This window comes from Delphinapterus leucas, chromosome 4 (assembly GCF_059928025.1).
Source record: "Delphinapterus leucas isolate spDelLeu-1000000601 "Yukka" chromosome 4, BTC_Dleu_Yukka2, whole genome shotgun sequence".
NCBI lineage: Eukaryota > Metazoa > Chordata > Mammalia > Artiodactyla > Monodontidae > Delphinapterus > Delphinapterus leucas.
In genome coordinates, this window is record NC_143132.1 from 86810197 (window position 1) to 86825656 (window position 15460).

Sequence of the window (15460 nt, forward strand, 5' to 3'; positions counted from 1 at the left end):
TCAGTCTGTGGCTTGTCTTTTTATTCTCTTGACAATGTCTTTAGCAGAGCAGAACTTTTTAAATTTTAATGAAGTCCAGCTTACCAATTCTTTCTTTCATAAATTATGCCTTTGGTGTTGTATCTAAAAAAGTCATCACCAAACCCCAGGTCATCTTGATTTTCTCATATGTTATCTTCTAGGGGTTTTGTAGTTTTGAGTTTTAAGTTTATTTCTATGATCCATTTTGAGTTAATTTTGAGGGGTGTAAGGTTTGTGTCTAGATTTAATTTTTTGCATGTGGATGGCCATGGTTCCAGCACCATTTGTTGAAAGGAGTATCTTTGCTCCATGAATTGCCTTTGCTCCTTTGTCAAAGATCAGTTGGCTGTATCTATGTGGTCTATTTCTAAGTTCACTAGCCTGTTCTATTGATCTATTTTTCTATTATTTCACCAATACCACACTATCTTGATTACTGTAGCTTTATAGTAAGTCTTAAAATCAGGTAGTGTCAGTACTCCAGTACTTTGTTCTTCTCCTTCAATATTGTGTTGACCATTCTGGGTCTTTTGCCTTCCTATATAAACTTTAGAATCAGTTTGTCAATATCCATAAAATAACTTGCTGAAATTTTGGTTGGGATTGTGTGGAACCTATAGACCAAGTTGGGAAGAACTGATGTGCTGACAATATTTAGTCTTCCTGTACATAAACAAAATATCTCTCAATTTATTTAGTTCTTCTTTGATTTCTTTCATCAGAGTTTTATAGTTTTCTTCATATAGATCATTTATGTGTATATATATATATATATATACACACACAGAGAGAGAGAGAGAGAGAGAGAGAGAGAGAGAGAGATTTAGATTTATACCCAAGTATTTATTTTTGGGGGGTGCTAATGTAAATGATATTTGTTTTTAATTTAAAATTCCATTTATTTATTGCAGGCATATAGGAGAGTTATTGACTTTTGTATATTAATCTTGTGTCTTGCAACCTTGCTATAATCACTTATTAGTTCCAGGAGTTTTTGTTTTTGTTTTTTGTCAATTCTTTCAGATTCTCTGTATAAACAATCGTGTCACCTGTGAACAAAGACAGTTTTATTTCTTCCTTCCCTATCTGGATAGCTTTTATTTCCTTTTCTTGTCCTGTTGCATTAACTAGGATATCCAGTACAATGTTAAAAAGAAGTGGTGAGACAGGACACCATTGCTTAGTTCTTGATCCTAGTGGAAAAGCTTCAAGTTTCTCACCATTGAATCTGATGTTAGCTGTCGGTTTTTTGTAGATATTCTTTACCAAGTTGAGGAAGTTCTCCTCTATTCCTAGTTTACTGAGAGCATTTATCATGAATGCTGGTGGATTTTGTCAGATGCTTTTTCTGCATCTATTGATATGATCATATGATTTTTATTTTTAGGCTGTTGGTGCGATATGTTACATAAATTGATTTTAGAATATTGAACCAGGGTTACATACCTCAAATAAATTCCACTTGCTGGTGGTATATAATTCTTTTTATGCATTGTTGGATTTGATTTGCTAATATTTTGTTGAGAATTTTTGTCTATATTCATGAGAGACATTGGCTTGTAGTTTTCTTTTCTTCTAATATCTTTGTCTAGTTTTGGTATTAGGATAATGCTGGCCTCACAGAATGAATTAGGAAGTATTACCTCTGTTTCTGTCTTCTGAAAGAGACTGTAGAGAATTGGCATGTTTTCCTCCTTAAATATTTGGTAGGATTCACCAGTGAACCATCTGGTGCTTTCTGTTTTGGAAGGTTATTAATTACTGATTCAATTTCTTTAATAGATATTGGCCTATTTATATCATCTATTTCTTTTTGTGTGACTTTTGGTAGATTGTGTCTTTCAAGGAATTGCTTTCATCTGGGTTATCAAATTTGTGAGCATAGAGTTCATAGAATTCTTTGATTATTATTTTAATGTCCATGGGATCTGTAGTGATGTTTTCTCTTTCATTTCTGATATTAGTAATTTGTATACTTTCGCATTTCTTCTTGGTCAACCTGACTAGAAGCTTATCGATTTTATTGATCTTTTCAAAGAACCAGCTTTTGGCTTCATTGATTTTCTCTACAGACTTTCTATTTTCAATTTCATTGATTTCTGCCCTAATTTTTAGTATTTTTTTCTTCTGATCATTTTGGATTTAATTTGTTCTTCTTTTTCTAGTTTCCTAATGTAGACACTTAAATTATTAATTTTAGATCTTTCCTCTTTTCTAGTATATGCATTTAATGCTATTTTATTATTTTCCTCTAAGCACTGCTTTCACTGCATCCCACAAATTTTGATAAGTTGTATTTTTATTTTCATTTAGTTCAAAATATTTAAAAATCCCTCTTGAGATTTCTTCTTTGCCCATGTTTTACTTAGAAGTATGTTGTCTAGCCTTCAATTATTTTGGGAGTTTCCAGCTATCTTTCTGATATCGATTTTTAGTATAATTCCATCAAGGTCTGAGAACAGGTATTATGTGATTCCTAGTCTTTTAAATTTGTTACAGTGTGTTTCAGAATGCGGTCTATCTTGATGAATGTTCCATGTGAGCTTGAGAAGAATGTGTATTCTGCAGTTGTTGAATAAAAGAATCCATAAATGTCAATGATATCTAGGTCATTGACAATGTTGTTGAGTTAAACTATGTTCTTATTGATTTTCTGCCTGCCAGATCTGTGCATTTCTGATAGAGGGGTGTTGAGTCTCCAACCATGATGGTGGTTCATCTATTTACTTTTGCAGTTTTATTAGTTTTTGCCTCACATATTTTGATGCTCCTTTGTTAGGCATATACACTTTCAGGATTGTTATGTCTTCCTGAAGAATTCACCCTTTTATCATTATGTAATGCCCCTCTTTATTACTGATAACTATTCTTGGTCTGAAGTCTGCTCTGTCTGAAATTAATATAGCTATTCCTGCTTTCTTCTGATTAATGTTAGCATGGTATATCTTTCTCCATTCATTTACTTTTAATTTACATGTGTCTTTATATTTAAAGCAAGTTTCTTGTAAGCAATATATACTTAACTGTTGCATCCACTTTGGCAATCTCTGTCTTTTACTTGGTGTACTTAGACCATTGATGTTCAAAGTCGCTATTGATATAGATTGATATCTACTATATTTGTTACAACTTTCTATTTTTTGCTCTTATTCTTTATTCCTGTGTTTATCTTCCTCTCTTTTTCTGCCATTTGTGGTTTTAATTGAGAATTTTGTTATTTCATTTTCTCTGCTTTCTTAATATATCAGTTATACTTCTCTTTTTCCTTTTAGTAGTTGCCCTGGAGTTTGTAATATACAACTAATCCAAGTTCATTTTCAAATAACACTATGATACTTCACTACCTTATAATAACAATTAAATCCTAATTCCTCCTTCCTGTCCCTTGTCACCACAGTCATTCATTTCACTTATGTATAATCATATATACATATATAAACATACATAATCAACCTAACACCATCTTCTGCCTTTTCTCTGGCTTCTCATCTTCCCTGTCAAAACTTTTCTTAGGAAAGGCTCTGTTATCAGTGGTTGAGAAGCATAGAAGAACCAGAAATCATCAGAACTAGAGTGACCTTAAAGACCATTTAGTTTAACTCACTTGAGATGCCTCAAGCTCTTCTACAACGTCCCTGACAAGTTATCACTGTTTGTGCATACTAGTGATGTTGAACTCACCAATGCCTATAACCTGTATATCGAATAAGCACAGCTCATGGAATATAATCAAAACACAGATTTTTACTTTCCATTGTCACTTTAATAGATACTTGGTGGGAGAAGTTTATTCCAGCCTCTAAATAGAAATAGGCAGAACTCATGGTTTCTGGTCACTCATGGCTAATGCAGAGTGCTGCAGTCTTTTTAAATCACAAATGTACATTCTCAATTCTGTAATTAAATATTGAATTCAATATGCTTTTCAACACTTCAGTATTCATCCAAAGACACAAATCTCTTCCAACCCTTAGTGGGTGATCTGCCCCTTTCTTCTTGGCTTGCCTAGCTAATCTTGTTCTCAGACCCTTCTGGCATTGGAGTATAAGAAGGGAGAAGGGGGAAAGGCAGCAGAAAATTCTTAACTTTATGAACTTACCATAAAGCTACTGAAATCAAACTTTAGAGCTCTTCATTTGCAAAGGCCTCTTCCATGGCCTTTTAGCTAATTTTGTACTTGTGATGCTTTATCTTTTTCTTAGAGAGCCTCTCAATATCTGTAAGTTTAAGACCTCACAAAAGTTGGAGTCATAAGTGCAGCCTTAAGTTGGCTCCACAGTCCATGATTCTGGCTGATGACTAAAACCAATAGTTCCTGAGTATATGGAGTTGACAGATTCTTCAGAGGCTCTCCTGCTGAGCCCCTGTGAGGTGACTCCCAGGATACCAGAGGTCCCACCCTTTGGCTTGTTGCTCTGCCTCCCTCCTCAGCTTCTGATTTTCCTGTGGTCCTCCCTATCCAGATCCTCCACTGGACTGCCTTCATTTTTCAGTAGAAATCATATTAGGCAGGACTTTACTAAAGTTTCCACATATGTTCTCTGGGCCTCGTGCACCTTCGACTCACCATTGGAGAAAGGGCAATTTCTTCCATTACAGAGCATCTGTTTCTTTTTGCACTACCCACTGAGACTGATGGCCAAAGTCTCTTGCTGGTCACACACTAGTCCAAGCCTCCTCTCTTTTAGAGTGGTCTCTTTGAAGCCCACTCCCTCTAGGCTGGACATAAAGGAGAGAACACCCTTGCCACATTCCCTGTGAGAAAGAGAGAAGAGACAAGCTCCCTCTAAAGAAATCTCTTTGAAAATCCTTCCCCATCTCCAATCTCTTGACCCCTGATAGTCTTCTTGCGGAGTCATCTCCTTTGGAAATCTGTGTTTCTGTCCAGCACCTCTCTTTGGAATGTCCTGTTATACTGTGGTGCCATAGTTGTAATTCCAGTTTAACATCTTGCCATACACCCAAGGGAGTTCTATCCACTTTTGGAAAGTTCTAATAAATCCAAAATACTTCCTTTCAAATTTCAAAAATGTGTCTTGCCATGGCTGGTTATGTTCAGTGTCACACAAAATGAGGTTAATTCCTCTTCTACTTGATAGCCCTTTGTGCTAGACTGAATAATGCTCCCCCACCCCCTGCCAAAAGGTATCCACATCCTAATCCTCAGAAGTTGTGAATGTTACCTTATATGGCAAAAGTGACTTTGCAGATCTGATTAATAATATTGAGATGGGTAGAATATCCTGGTTTCTTTAAGTCGACTTAAGTGTAATTACAAATGTTCTTATAAGGGAGAGACAGAGGGATATTTGCCTACAGAGGAGAAGGCAAACTGATGATGAACACAGAGACTGGAGTGATGTGCTTTGAAGATGAGGGAAGGGACCACCATCCAGGGATAAAGGTGGCTACTAGGAGCTGGAAAAGGCAAAGTAATGGATCCTCTCTCCAGAGCTTCTAAAAGGACTCTACTCTGCCAACATTTTGGCTTTAGCCCAGTGAATCTTATCTCAGACTTATGAAATCCAGAATTTTAATAGTATAAATTTGTGCTGATTTAAAGGGTTATGGTTTTAAAGGTTTACTATAGCTAAGGTTTTGGTATTCTTTTACAGCAGTGTTAGGAAACAAAAACATCCTTCAAATAGTTGACGAGCATTATAGCTTCTTGAGCCCCTTGGTGAAGAAGTCATGTAGCCCAGAAGGATTGGGACTCTTGTTTAAAGATATTTATGCAAAAAGCAGTGGCCCCTCCTGGTGCCCCAGCATCATCCAAGTTAAATAAACATCACAGTTATAAAATGTTTCCTTACATTTTAGTTATTTGTTTTTGAGGTGGATTTTCCCAACTAAAGCCTACCAATTAATTTTTTTTTTTTTTTCTTTTGCGGTACGCGGGCCTCTCACTGTTGTGGCCTCTCCCGTTGTGGAGCGCAGGCTCAGCGGCCATGGCTCACGGGCCCAGCCGCTCCGCGGCATGTGGGATCTTCCTGGACCGGGGCACGAACCTGTGTTCCCCTGCATCGGCAGGCGGACTCTAAACCACTGCGCCACCAGGGAAGCCCTCCAATTAATTTTTATCATGTCAAATTTCTACCCTATCTGGTCTTTGGGGCTTTCTCCAACTCTGAGAAAATAAAGGAAAACAAAAGTACTGATGGTACCAGCATACATGGCTCCATGGCTCCACAGACCATTTCAAAGTTCCCTTTAACTGAAACTTACTTCTTTTGTTCTAAGAAGTTCAGCAGGCTGCATAACTGCCTTCTGCTGAAGAGCTTTAAATAATCCCTGCCACACACTATTTTTGGTATCCAGGACAATAGATTATTATAGGCAAAAGGGAAAATTCAGGGCAGTACTCCAAAAATAGGCCATCTTATTTTGAAATGAATTATCTCTTACTTGGTCCCAGGGTATCTTGCACGGACAAAAAAATTCCCCAGGATAGCAAAGCAAGGACCTTGATGGCATTTTGGGGCAGCAAGTTTGGTTTTATTCTATTTTGTTCACTCTTTAAGTCTGATCAATTTCCTGTGTTCATTTGCATAACTTTACACCTTACCATGTTCCCCCAATAACTGGATAGCCTGGCAATTTCAATTTAGCACTCTTAACATAGCTCTTATTTTTTTAGCAAAGCCCAGAATGCTAAGAAAATTCCAAGCAGCAACATCTATGTTCTCTGCCTTGCTATATTATTTGTGTTTTAATAGATGTATGAATTTATATACATATTATTATACCATTTGCAAACAAATATACAGCAGCAACATCACAACTCCACAGTAGCCAGTCTTATGCTAAACACTTTTATTGGTGTCTCTAATTATTCTATATATAGACAAGTTACATTTCTTTCACTATTTACCTTCTCTTAGAAGAACAAATTCAACTGAATTTACGTCAGCCTGCATTTTTGGAGCAAGTACAGTGTACTACGGGACAACATGCTAGACGCTGACTACAAAAGTGGCATGCACATGCTCCCCTTCTTAAAGAGCTTTCAGGCAAAAAAGTGATACAAACATGCAAAAGAAACCCATTCCAAAATGTGAGGATAATGTAAGTACAGATGCAAAAAGGACACAGATGTGGAGGTAATCTTTTCTCTTTGGGAAGGGTAAGGAGAAGCTACTGCGAAGAAGTGATCTTTGGTTTGGGCTCATGGCTTTTGCTTTGTAGGATGTTTGGTTTGGTTTGGTTTTGGTTTTGGGGCCAGGTTTTTGTTTTCTTTACAAGGCCAGGAATGCAATGGGGAAGTATAGTTCAGAAGAAGCTAACAAAGGGAATAGAGGCAATAGACAATGCAAATGCCTGGTGTATTTGAGGGAAAGCATGTGTATCAATAGGAATATAGATATTGCCTACACTTTAAGCCCTTCAGGAAGAAGTGCCAAAGGTAAGCTAGGCAAAGAGTGCGAGGGGTCTTTTAGACCATATTTACCCACTTCCTTGTTTCAAGTGTATAGATATACAGGAGCACACAGGCAGAAACATTAGATTCTTCATCTTCCAACACATTCATCTTCAGGCCAGTTCCCTGCTTCCATGTGCAGGGAGGAAGAAAGGAGACAGAACAGAGAGAAGAAAAAAGTTGGGCTGGCAATCAAAAGGCTTAAATTCAAGCCTAAATCACTACCTACTGGTGATTGGATTTTCCATTTTGATCTTTCCTGAGTTTCAGTTGCTACTGAAGAATGGAAATGGAAATGAGGATAACTGCCCTGCCTACTTTATCAGGTGATTGTACATGTCAGTCCTAAGAATGAGCTGTCAATTCTGAAATCCCATTAAGTATTAGTTTTTTTACATGCATTACCTCTAATTCTTATGAAAATCCTGTGAAGTGAGACTTATTAATCTCATTTTTCAAATGATTAAAGAGAAATAAATGAGGTTTTTTGAGATATTGAGATGTATTGAGATATAATTGACATATAATATTGTGTAAGTTTAAGGAATACAGTGTTTTGATTAGATACACTTATATACTGCAAAATGACTACCACCATAGTGTTAGCTAACACCTCCATCACATCACATAATTACCTTGTTTGTATGTGTGTGGTGAGAACATTTAAAATCTACTCTCTTAGCAACTTGTAAGAACATAATATAGTATTGTTAACTATATGACCATGTTGTACATTAGATTTCCAGAACTTATTTATCTTATCACTGAAAGTTTGTACTCTTTCACCAGTATCTCCCCATTTCTCCCACCCCCTGATAACCACAATTCTATTTTCCATTTCTATGAATTGAGCCTTTTTAGACTGCACATATAAGTGATACATGCAGTATTTGTCCTTCTCTGTCTGACTTATTTCACTTACCATAACGCCCTTAAGTTTCATCCATGTTGTCGTGAATGGCAGAATTTCCTTCTTTCTCATGACTGAAAAACATTCCATTCTATATATATGTATGTGTGTGTGTGTGTGTATATGTGTGTGTGTGTGTATGTTCCATATCTTGGCTATTGTGAATAATGCTGCAATGGACATGGAAGTGCAGTTATTGCCTCAGTATCCCGTTTTCATTTCCTTTGGCTTTATCCCCAGAAGTGGTATTGCTGGATCACACAGTAGTTCTATTTTTAATTTTTGAGGAATATTCACACTGTTTTTCATAGTGGCTGCACCAATTTACTTTCCCACCAATAATGCACAAGGGTTACCTTTTCTTCATATCTTTGCCAATGCTAGTTATCACTCGTCTTTTGATAATAGCCATTCTAACAGGTGTGAGGTGATAGCTTATCGTGGTTTCGATATGTGTTTCCCTAATGACTAGTTGAGCATATTTTCATGTGCCTGTTGACCATTTTTATGTCTTTTTTGAAAAGATGTCTATTCAGTTCCTCTGCCCATTTTTTAATTGACTGTTCTTCTTCTCCTGAGTTATATAGTTTTTAAGTACTTTGAACAATAACTGCTTATCAGATACACAACTTGCTTCCAGCTTTGTCCTTATTTCTTTTTTAACTTTACTGAGGAATAATTAAAAAATATAATTGTATGTATTTAAAGTGTAAAACATGATGATTTGATATACATATACATGGTAGAATGGTTACCAAGATCAAGATAATTAATGCAGAACGGCAAGATGGCGGCGCGAGTAGCGTTTGGGCCCCTGGGATGGCGTCTCTGGCAGGGTTCGAGGAATTTTTCTGTATGCAGTTCTAGGAGCATACAGCCAAAAATGGTGGCCTTCTTCTCACCAATATGAAGTGGGTACAGTTTTCAAACCTACACATTGATGTTCCCAAGGATTTGACCAAGCCTACGATAACCGTTTCTGATGAACCAGACACGTTATATAAGCGCCTATCAGTTTTAGTAAAAGGCCATGATAAGGCTGTATTGGACAGTTATGAATATTTTGTTGCACTTGCTGCTAAAGAACTTGGTATCTCTGTTAAAGTACATGAACCTCCAAGGAAAATAGAGCGATTTACTCTTCTCAAATCAGTGCATGTTTTCAAGAAGCACAGGGTTCAGTATGAAATGAGAGCACTTTACAGACGTTTAGAGTTAGAACATCTCACTGGGAGTACAGCAGATGTCTACCTGGAATATATTCAGTGAAACTTACCTGAAGGAGTTGCCATGGAAGTTACAAAGGCAAAATTAGAACAGTTACCAGAACACATCAAGAAGCCAATCTGGGAAACAATACCAGAGGAAGAAGAAGAAAGCAAGTCATAAAGTCTCAGTGACCACTTGTGCTGGGATGTGAAGTGAGCATGTCAAGTGGAGGGAGTCTCCAGTGAAGACAGTTTCAAGTCACCCTGACTGCTCTCCTGTGGCTGCACGGCCTGATCAGTAGAAAGCAGGGATTGGAAGTTTACGATACACCAGACTATTGTGCAGGAACCACTTTATCTATTCTTTTATACATGTCATTGTTTCAGTTCGGATTTTAACAAATGTGAGCAAACCATTTGGACCACTCTGTACCAAAACAGTCAAATTCATGTTTTGTTATTCCACTGTTGTTCAATTATTAGTTTGTACTGATTGTGATTTGTATCATTTCATTCATCTAAAAGTGAGTGTTTCAAATATTCCTCACACACATTTCTTTCTTTTGAGGGACCTAGAAGGAAACTTTGGTTAATTTAACACTGAGCAGTTAAAGTTTTTTATATTTACCTTAAAGCAGTCTGGCATATGCTAGTTTGGGGGTGGTGACCTCCAAGTTTTACCTCATGTAAGCATTACATTCTTGAAAATTGATATATTTTATAGCAGATCAAGCACATTTGTGGCATGCGCTGAACTCTTCTGTAGCCCAAACCCTTTCAGGGCTGCCTAGAAGGGTCACTATAATGGAATATGAGCTCTCAAGAAATTACTGTATCATTTCATTCATCCTGTAATTCATTTATTCAATAAGCTTTTCTTTTGTTGACTTTGCACCCAGCACTATAGTAAATACCAAAAATTGAATAGCAATAACAGCTTTCAAAAATTGTGCAAGGCACAAATAAATACTTTTCCTTATTAAGTTCCATGCTGATAAGACCTCTTTCTTTTGGTGAATAGCACTCTTTTTGTTTGGGGATGTCTACTTTTCCATAAAATTAAATAGTAGTTAAAGCTCTGAAAGAGGCAAGATGACAGTGGGCTGAGGTTGTTGGTGTATCAACCCCAAGGGAGTGATACGTTTCCTTTTTACAGCAGAATCCGGCCCATGTCTTTTGTGGTTTCCTTCACATCTTTGGGGTAGTTATGACTTCTCAGTTTTCCACCCTTAAACTGGAGTCCCTGTTCTCTTTTCCCGACCTGCTATCAGGTATGAGTGTTCTGAATGCACACTGCTGATGTATCAGACTTACATTACTGTCATTAACATGAGAAGAATTACATCCTTGTGCCCCATGACCTCATTCTGTTTGCAGCTCAGTTGTCGACTGTGTCATTCACAAATGCCTAAAGCCTGTTTATCCCAGGTATAAGCCTCAGGATTAAGAACTAGTCAATAAAGCAAGAGCAGTGTAATAGTAACTGTGTCTAGCAAAGCAGCCATTGTGACTCATTTTCATTTTGAAAGAAATAATTCTTTAAAAATAAATGTAGACCCACACACACACAAAAAAAGGATAATTAATGCATTCATCACCTCACAAAGTTAACTCTTTTTTTTGTGGTAAGAATGCTTAAGATCTACTCTCAGCAATTTTTAAGTGTACAGCACTGTATTAGTAACTATAGTCATCATGCTGTCCATTAGAACCTCAGAACTTATTCTTATAACTGAAAATGCATACCCTTTGACCTATATCATCTCATTTTCTCCTATGCCCAGCCCCTGGAAACCAATATTCTATTCTCCATTTCTATGAAAGTGGCTTCTTCAAAAAAGATTCAACATATCTCTATCAAAATTTTGGTGCCATTTTTCACAGACATAGAAAAAATTGTCATAAAATTCATATGGAACTACAAAAAACCCTGACTAGCCAAAGCAGTCCTGAGAAAGAAGAGCAAAACTGGAGACATCACACTTCCTGATTTCAGGTTATATTACAAAGCAATAGCAATCAAAACAATGTGGTATTAGAATAAAAACAGATACATAGACCAGTGGAACAGAATACAGAGCCCAGACATAAACCCATATGTATGATAAACTAATTTTTGACAAGGGTGCCAAGAGTACACAATGGGAAAAGGATTGTCTCTTCAATAAATGGTGTTGGGAAAACTGGATATCTAAATGCAAAAGAAAGAAACTGAACCCCTATCTTACACAATTTGAAAAATTAACTCAAAATGAATCGAAGACTTAAATGTAAGACCTGAAACTGATACTTCTAGAAGAAAACATATGGAAAAAGCTCTGGCATTGATCTAGGCAATGATTTCTTAGATAAGACAGCAAAAGTACAGTCAACAAAAGCAAAACTAAACAAGTGGGACTACATCAAACTAAAGAGCTTCTGCACAGCAAAGGAAACAATCAATAATTTGAAAAGGCAACCTACGGAATGGGAAAATATATTTACAAGCCATGTGTTTGATCAGAGGTTACTATCCAAAATATATAAAGAATTCATACAACTCAATAGCAAAAATAAATAAATAATCCAATTTTAAAATGAGCAAAGGACCCAAACAGACGTTCTTTTTTTTTCATTTGTTTCCTCTCTGACCTTTGTTATTTCCTTCCTTCTACTTACTTTGGGCTTTTTGTTCTTTTTCTACTGTCTTGAGGTGTAAAGTTAGGTTGTTTACTTGAGATCTTTCTTATTTGATAATATGAGCATTTATCTCTATAACTTCCCTCTTAGCACTGCTTTTGCTACATTCCATAAGTTTTGGTATGTTGTGCTTTCATTTTAATTTGTTGGAAGATTTATTTTTATTTCTGTTTTGACTTTTTCATGACCCATTGGTTCAGAACATGTTGTTTAATCTTCACACATTTGTGAATTTTCTAGTTTTCTTCTTGTAATTGATTTCTACTTTCATATCATTGTGGTCAGAAAAAGGCACTTGATATGATTTTAATCTTCTTCAATTTATTAAGACTTGTTTTGTGACCCAACATATGCTCTATCCTGGAGAATGTTCCATGGGCACTTGAGAAGAATGTGTATTCTGCTGGTGTTGGATGGAATGTTCAGTAAATGTCTTTGTGATTGTCCAACCTGCTTTCTTCTTAGTGGCTGTCAGTAGCTGATGGTGTGCCTAGACCCATCAGTGTCCCACAGGGGAGGATGGCACTTAGCACCTAGATGCAAGTTGGTTGGAAGCCAGACTCTCAGGCAGCAGCTGGGAAAGTACGTAGTTAGGCCCCTTTCAGGTAAAACTTGGGAGTTGGGCATTTTTGCCTGCTCCCTCTGTGCTGAGCTCTGGAGGGATAGCCAGTTATTAAATGCTTCTTTGTTTCCTGCAGTCATGTGGAACACCTAAATGGAAGCCAAATTGACTATCAGAACAGGCTGTCTGGAGACCTGTCCTTTGGATGACAGCCACAAAAGCTAGGGTACAGATGTGTGTACAAGATCCTTCCAGGGAGATACTGGTGACCCAAAGTGGCCCATTTTGTTATGCATATTTTCTTGTTTGACCAATGTGTAAGAGTCACTCAGTTTCTGGATTTCCTTCTGAGGGAATTGCCTCACATTTGGTGTGTATTTGGGAGGAGGAGTTCAGGAGCCTCCTATATTGCTATCTTTAAAGACCACATTCAGGGGACCTTAAAGATAGCAGAGGAGTGAGACCTGGAGATTGCCTTCCTCCCCACAAATACATCAGAAATACATCTATATGTGGAACAACTCCTACAGAACACCTACTGAATGCTGGCAGAAGACCTCAGATCCCCCAAAAGGCAAGAAAGTCCCCACATACCTGAGTAGGGCAAAAGAAAAAAGAATAAACAGAGACAAAAGAATAGGGACGGGACCTGCACCACTGGGAACGAGCTGTGAAGGAGGAAAAGTTTCCACACACTAGGAAGCCCCTTCACTGGTAGACATGGGGGTTGGGTGGTGAGAAAGCTTCGGAGCCACAGAGGAGAGCACAGCAACAGGGGTGCAGAGGGTAAAGCGGAGAGATTCCCTCACAGAGGATCAGGGCCGACTGGCACTCACCAGCCCGAGAGGCTTGTCTGCTCACCCGCCAGGACAGGTGGGGGCTGGGAGCTGAGGCTCGGGCTTCACAGTACAGATCCCAGGGAGAGGACTGGGGTTGGCTGCATGAACACAGCCCGAAGGGGGCTAGTGTGCCACAGCTAGCCGGGAGGGAGTCCGGGAAAAAGTCTGGAGCTGCCCAAGAGGCAAGAGACCATTGTTTCGGGATGTGCGAGGAGAGGAGATGCAGAGCACTGCCTAAACGAGATCCAGAGATGGGCACCAGCCGCGGCTCTCAGCATGGAAACCAGAGACAGGCATGAAACGCTAAGGCTGCTGCTGCAGCCACCAAGAAGCCTGTGTGCAAGCACAGGTCACTATCCACACCTCCCCTCCCGGGAGCCTGCGCAGCCCGCCACTGCCAGGGTCCCGTGATCCAGGGACAACTTCCCCGGGAGAACACAGGGCACGCCTCAGGCTGGTGCAACATCACACTGGCCTCTGCCGCTGCAGACCCGCCCTGCATTCCATACCCCTCCCTCCCCGCTGTCCTGAGTGAGCCAGAGCTCCCTAATCAGCTGCTCCTTTAACCCCGTCCTGTCTGAGCAAAGAACAGACGCCCTCCGGCGACCTACACGCATAGGTGAGGCCAAATCCAAAGCTGAACCCCAGGAGCTATGCAAACAAAGAAGAGAAAGGGAAATCTCTCCCAGCAGCCTCAGGAGCAACGGATTAAATCTCCACTATCAACTTGATGTACCCTGCATGTGTGGAATACCTGAATAGACAATAAATCATCCCAAAATTGAGACGGTGGACCTTGGGAGCACTGATATATATATTTTTTTCCTTTTTCTCTTTTTATGAGTGTATATGTGTATGCTTCTTTGTGAGATTCTGTCTGTATAGCTTTCCTTTTACCATTTGTCCTAGGGTTTTGTCTGTCCGTTTCATTTTTTCTTTCTTTTTTTTTTTTGGTATAGTTTTTAGCACTTGTTATCATTGTTGGATTTGTTTTTTGGTTTGGCTGCTCTCCTCTTTCCTTCTTTTATTATTACATTTTATTTTTTTTAATCTTTCATAATTATTTTTTATTTTAATAACTTTATTTTATTTCATTTTTTTCTTTCTTTCTTTTGTTGTGTCTCCCTTTTCTTCTGAGCCATGTGGCTGACAGGGGCTTGGTGCTCCAGGCGTGTGTTGGGCCTGTGCCTGTGCCTCTGAGGTGGGAGAGCTGAGTTTAGGACATTGGACCACCAGAACCTCCCGGCTGCATGTAATGTCAAACGGCGAAAGCACTCCCAGAGATCTCCATCTCAATGCTAAGACCCAGCTCCACTCAATGACCAGCAAGCTACAGTGCTGGACATCCTGTGCCAAACAGCTAGCAAGACAGGAACACAACCTCACCCATCAGCAGAGAGGCTGCCTAAAATCATAATAAGGTCACAAACACAACAAAACACAGCACCAGACGCAGTCCTGCACGGCAGGAAGACAAGATCCAGCCTCATCCTCCAGAACACAGGCACCAGTCCCCTCCACCAGGAAGCCTACACAACCCACTGAACCAACCTTAGCCAATGGGGGCAGACATGAAAAAACAATGGGAACTGCGAACCTGCAGCCTGCGAAAAGGAGACCCCAAACACAGTAAATTAAGCAAAATGAGAAGATAGAGAAACACACAGCAGATGAAGGAGCAAGGTAAAAACCCATCAGACCAAACAAATGAAGAGGAAATAGGCAGTCTACCTGAAAAAGAATTCAGAATAATGATAGTAAAGATGATCCAAAACCTTGGAAACAGAATGGAGAAAATACAAGAAACGTTTAACACGCACCTAG

At 38.7% G+C, this 15460-nt stretch overlaps 2 pseudogenes; both read left to right on the forward strand.

Annotated features, from left to right (window-relative positions):
• The first annotated feature begins 756 nt into the window (after nt 1-756).
• On the forward strand, nt 757-3730 carry LOC149749386 (KANTR integral membrane protein pseudogene; annotated as a pseudogene).
• A 5350-nt stretch (nt 3731-9080) lies between these two features.
• On the forward strand, nt 9081-10591 carry LOC111175627 (small ribosomal subunit protein uS10m pseudogene; annotated as a pseudogene).
• The last annotated feature ends 4869 nt before the right edge of the window (nt 10592-15460 follow it).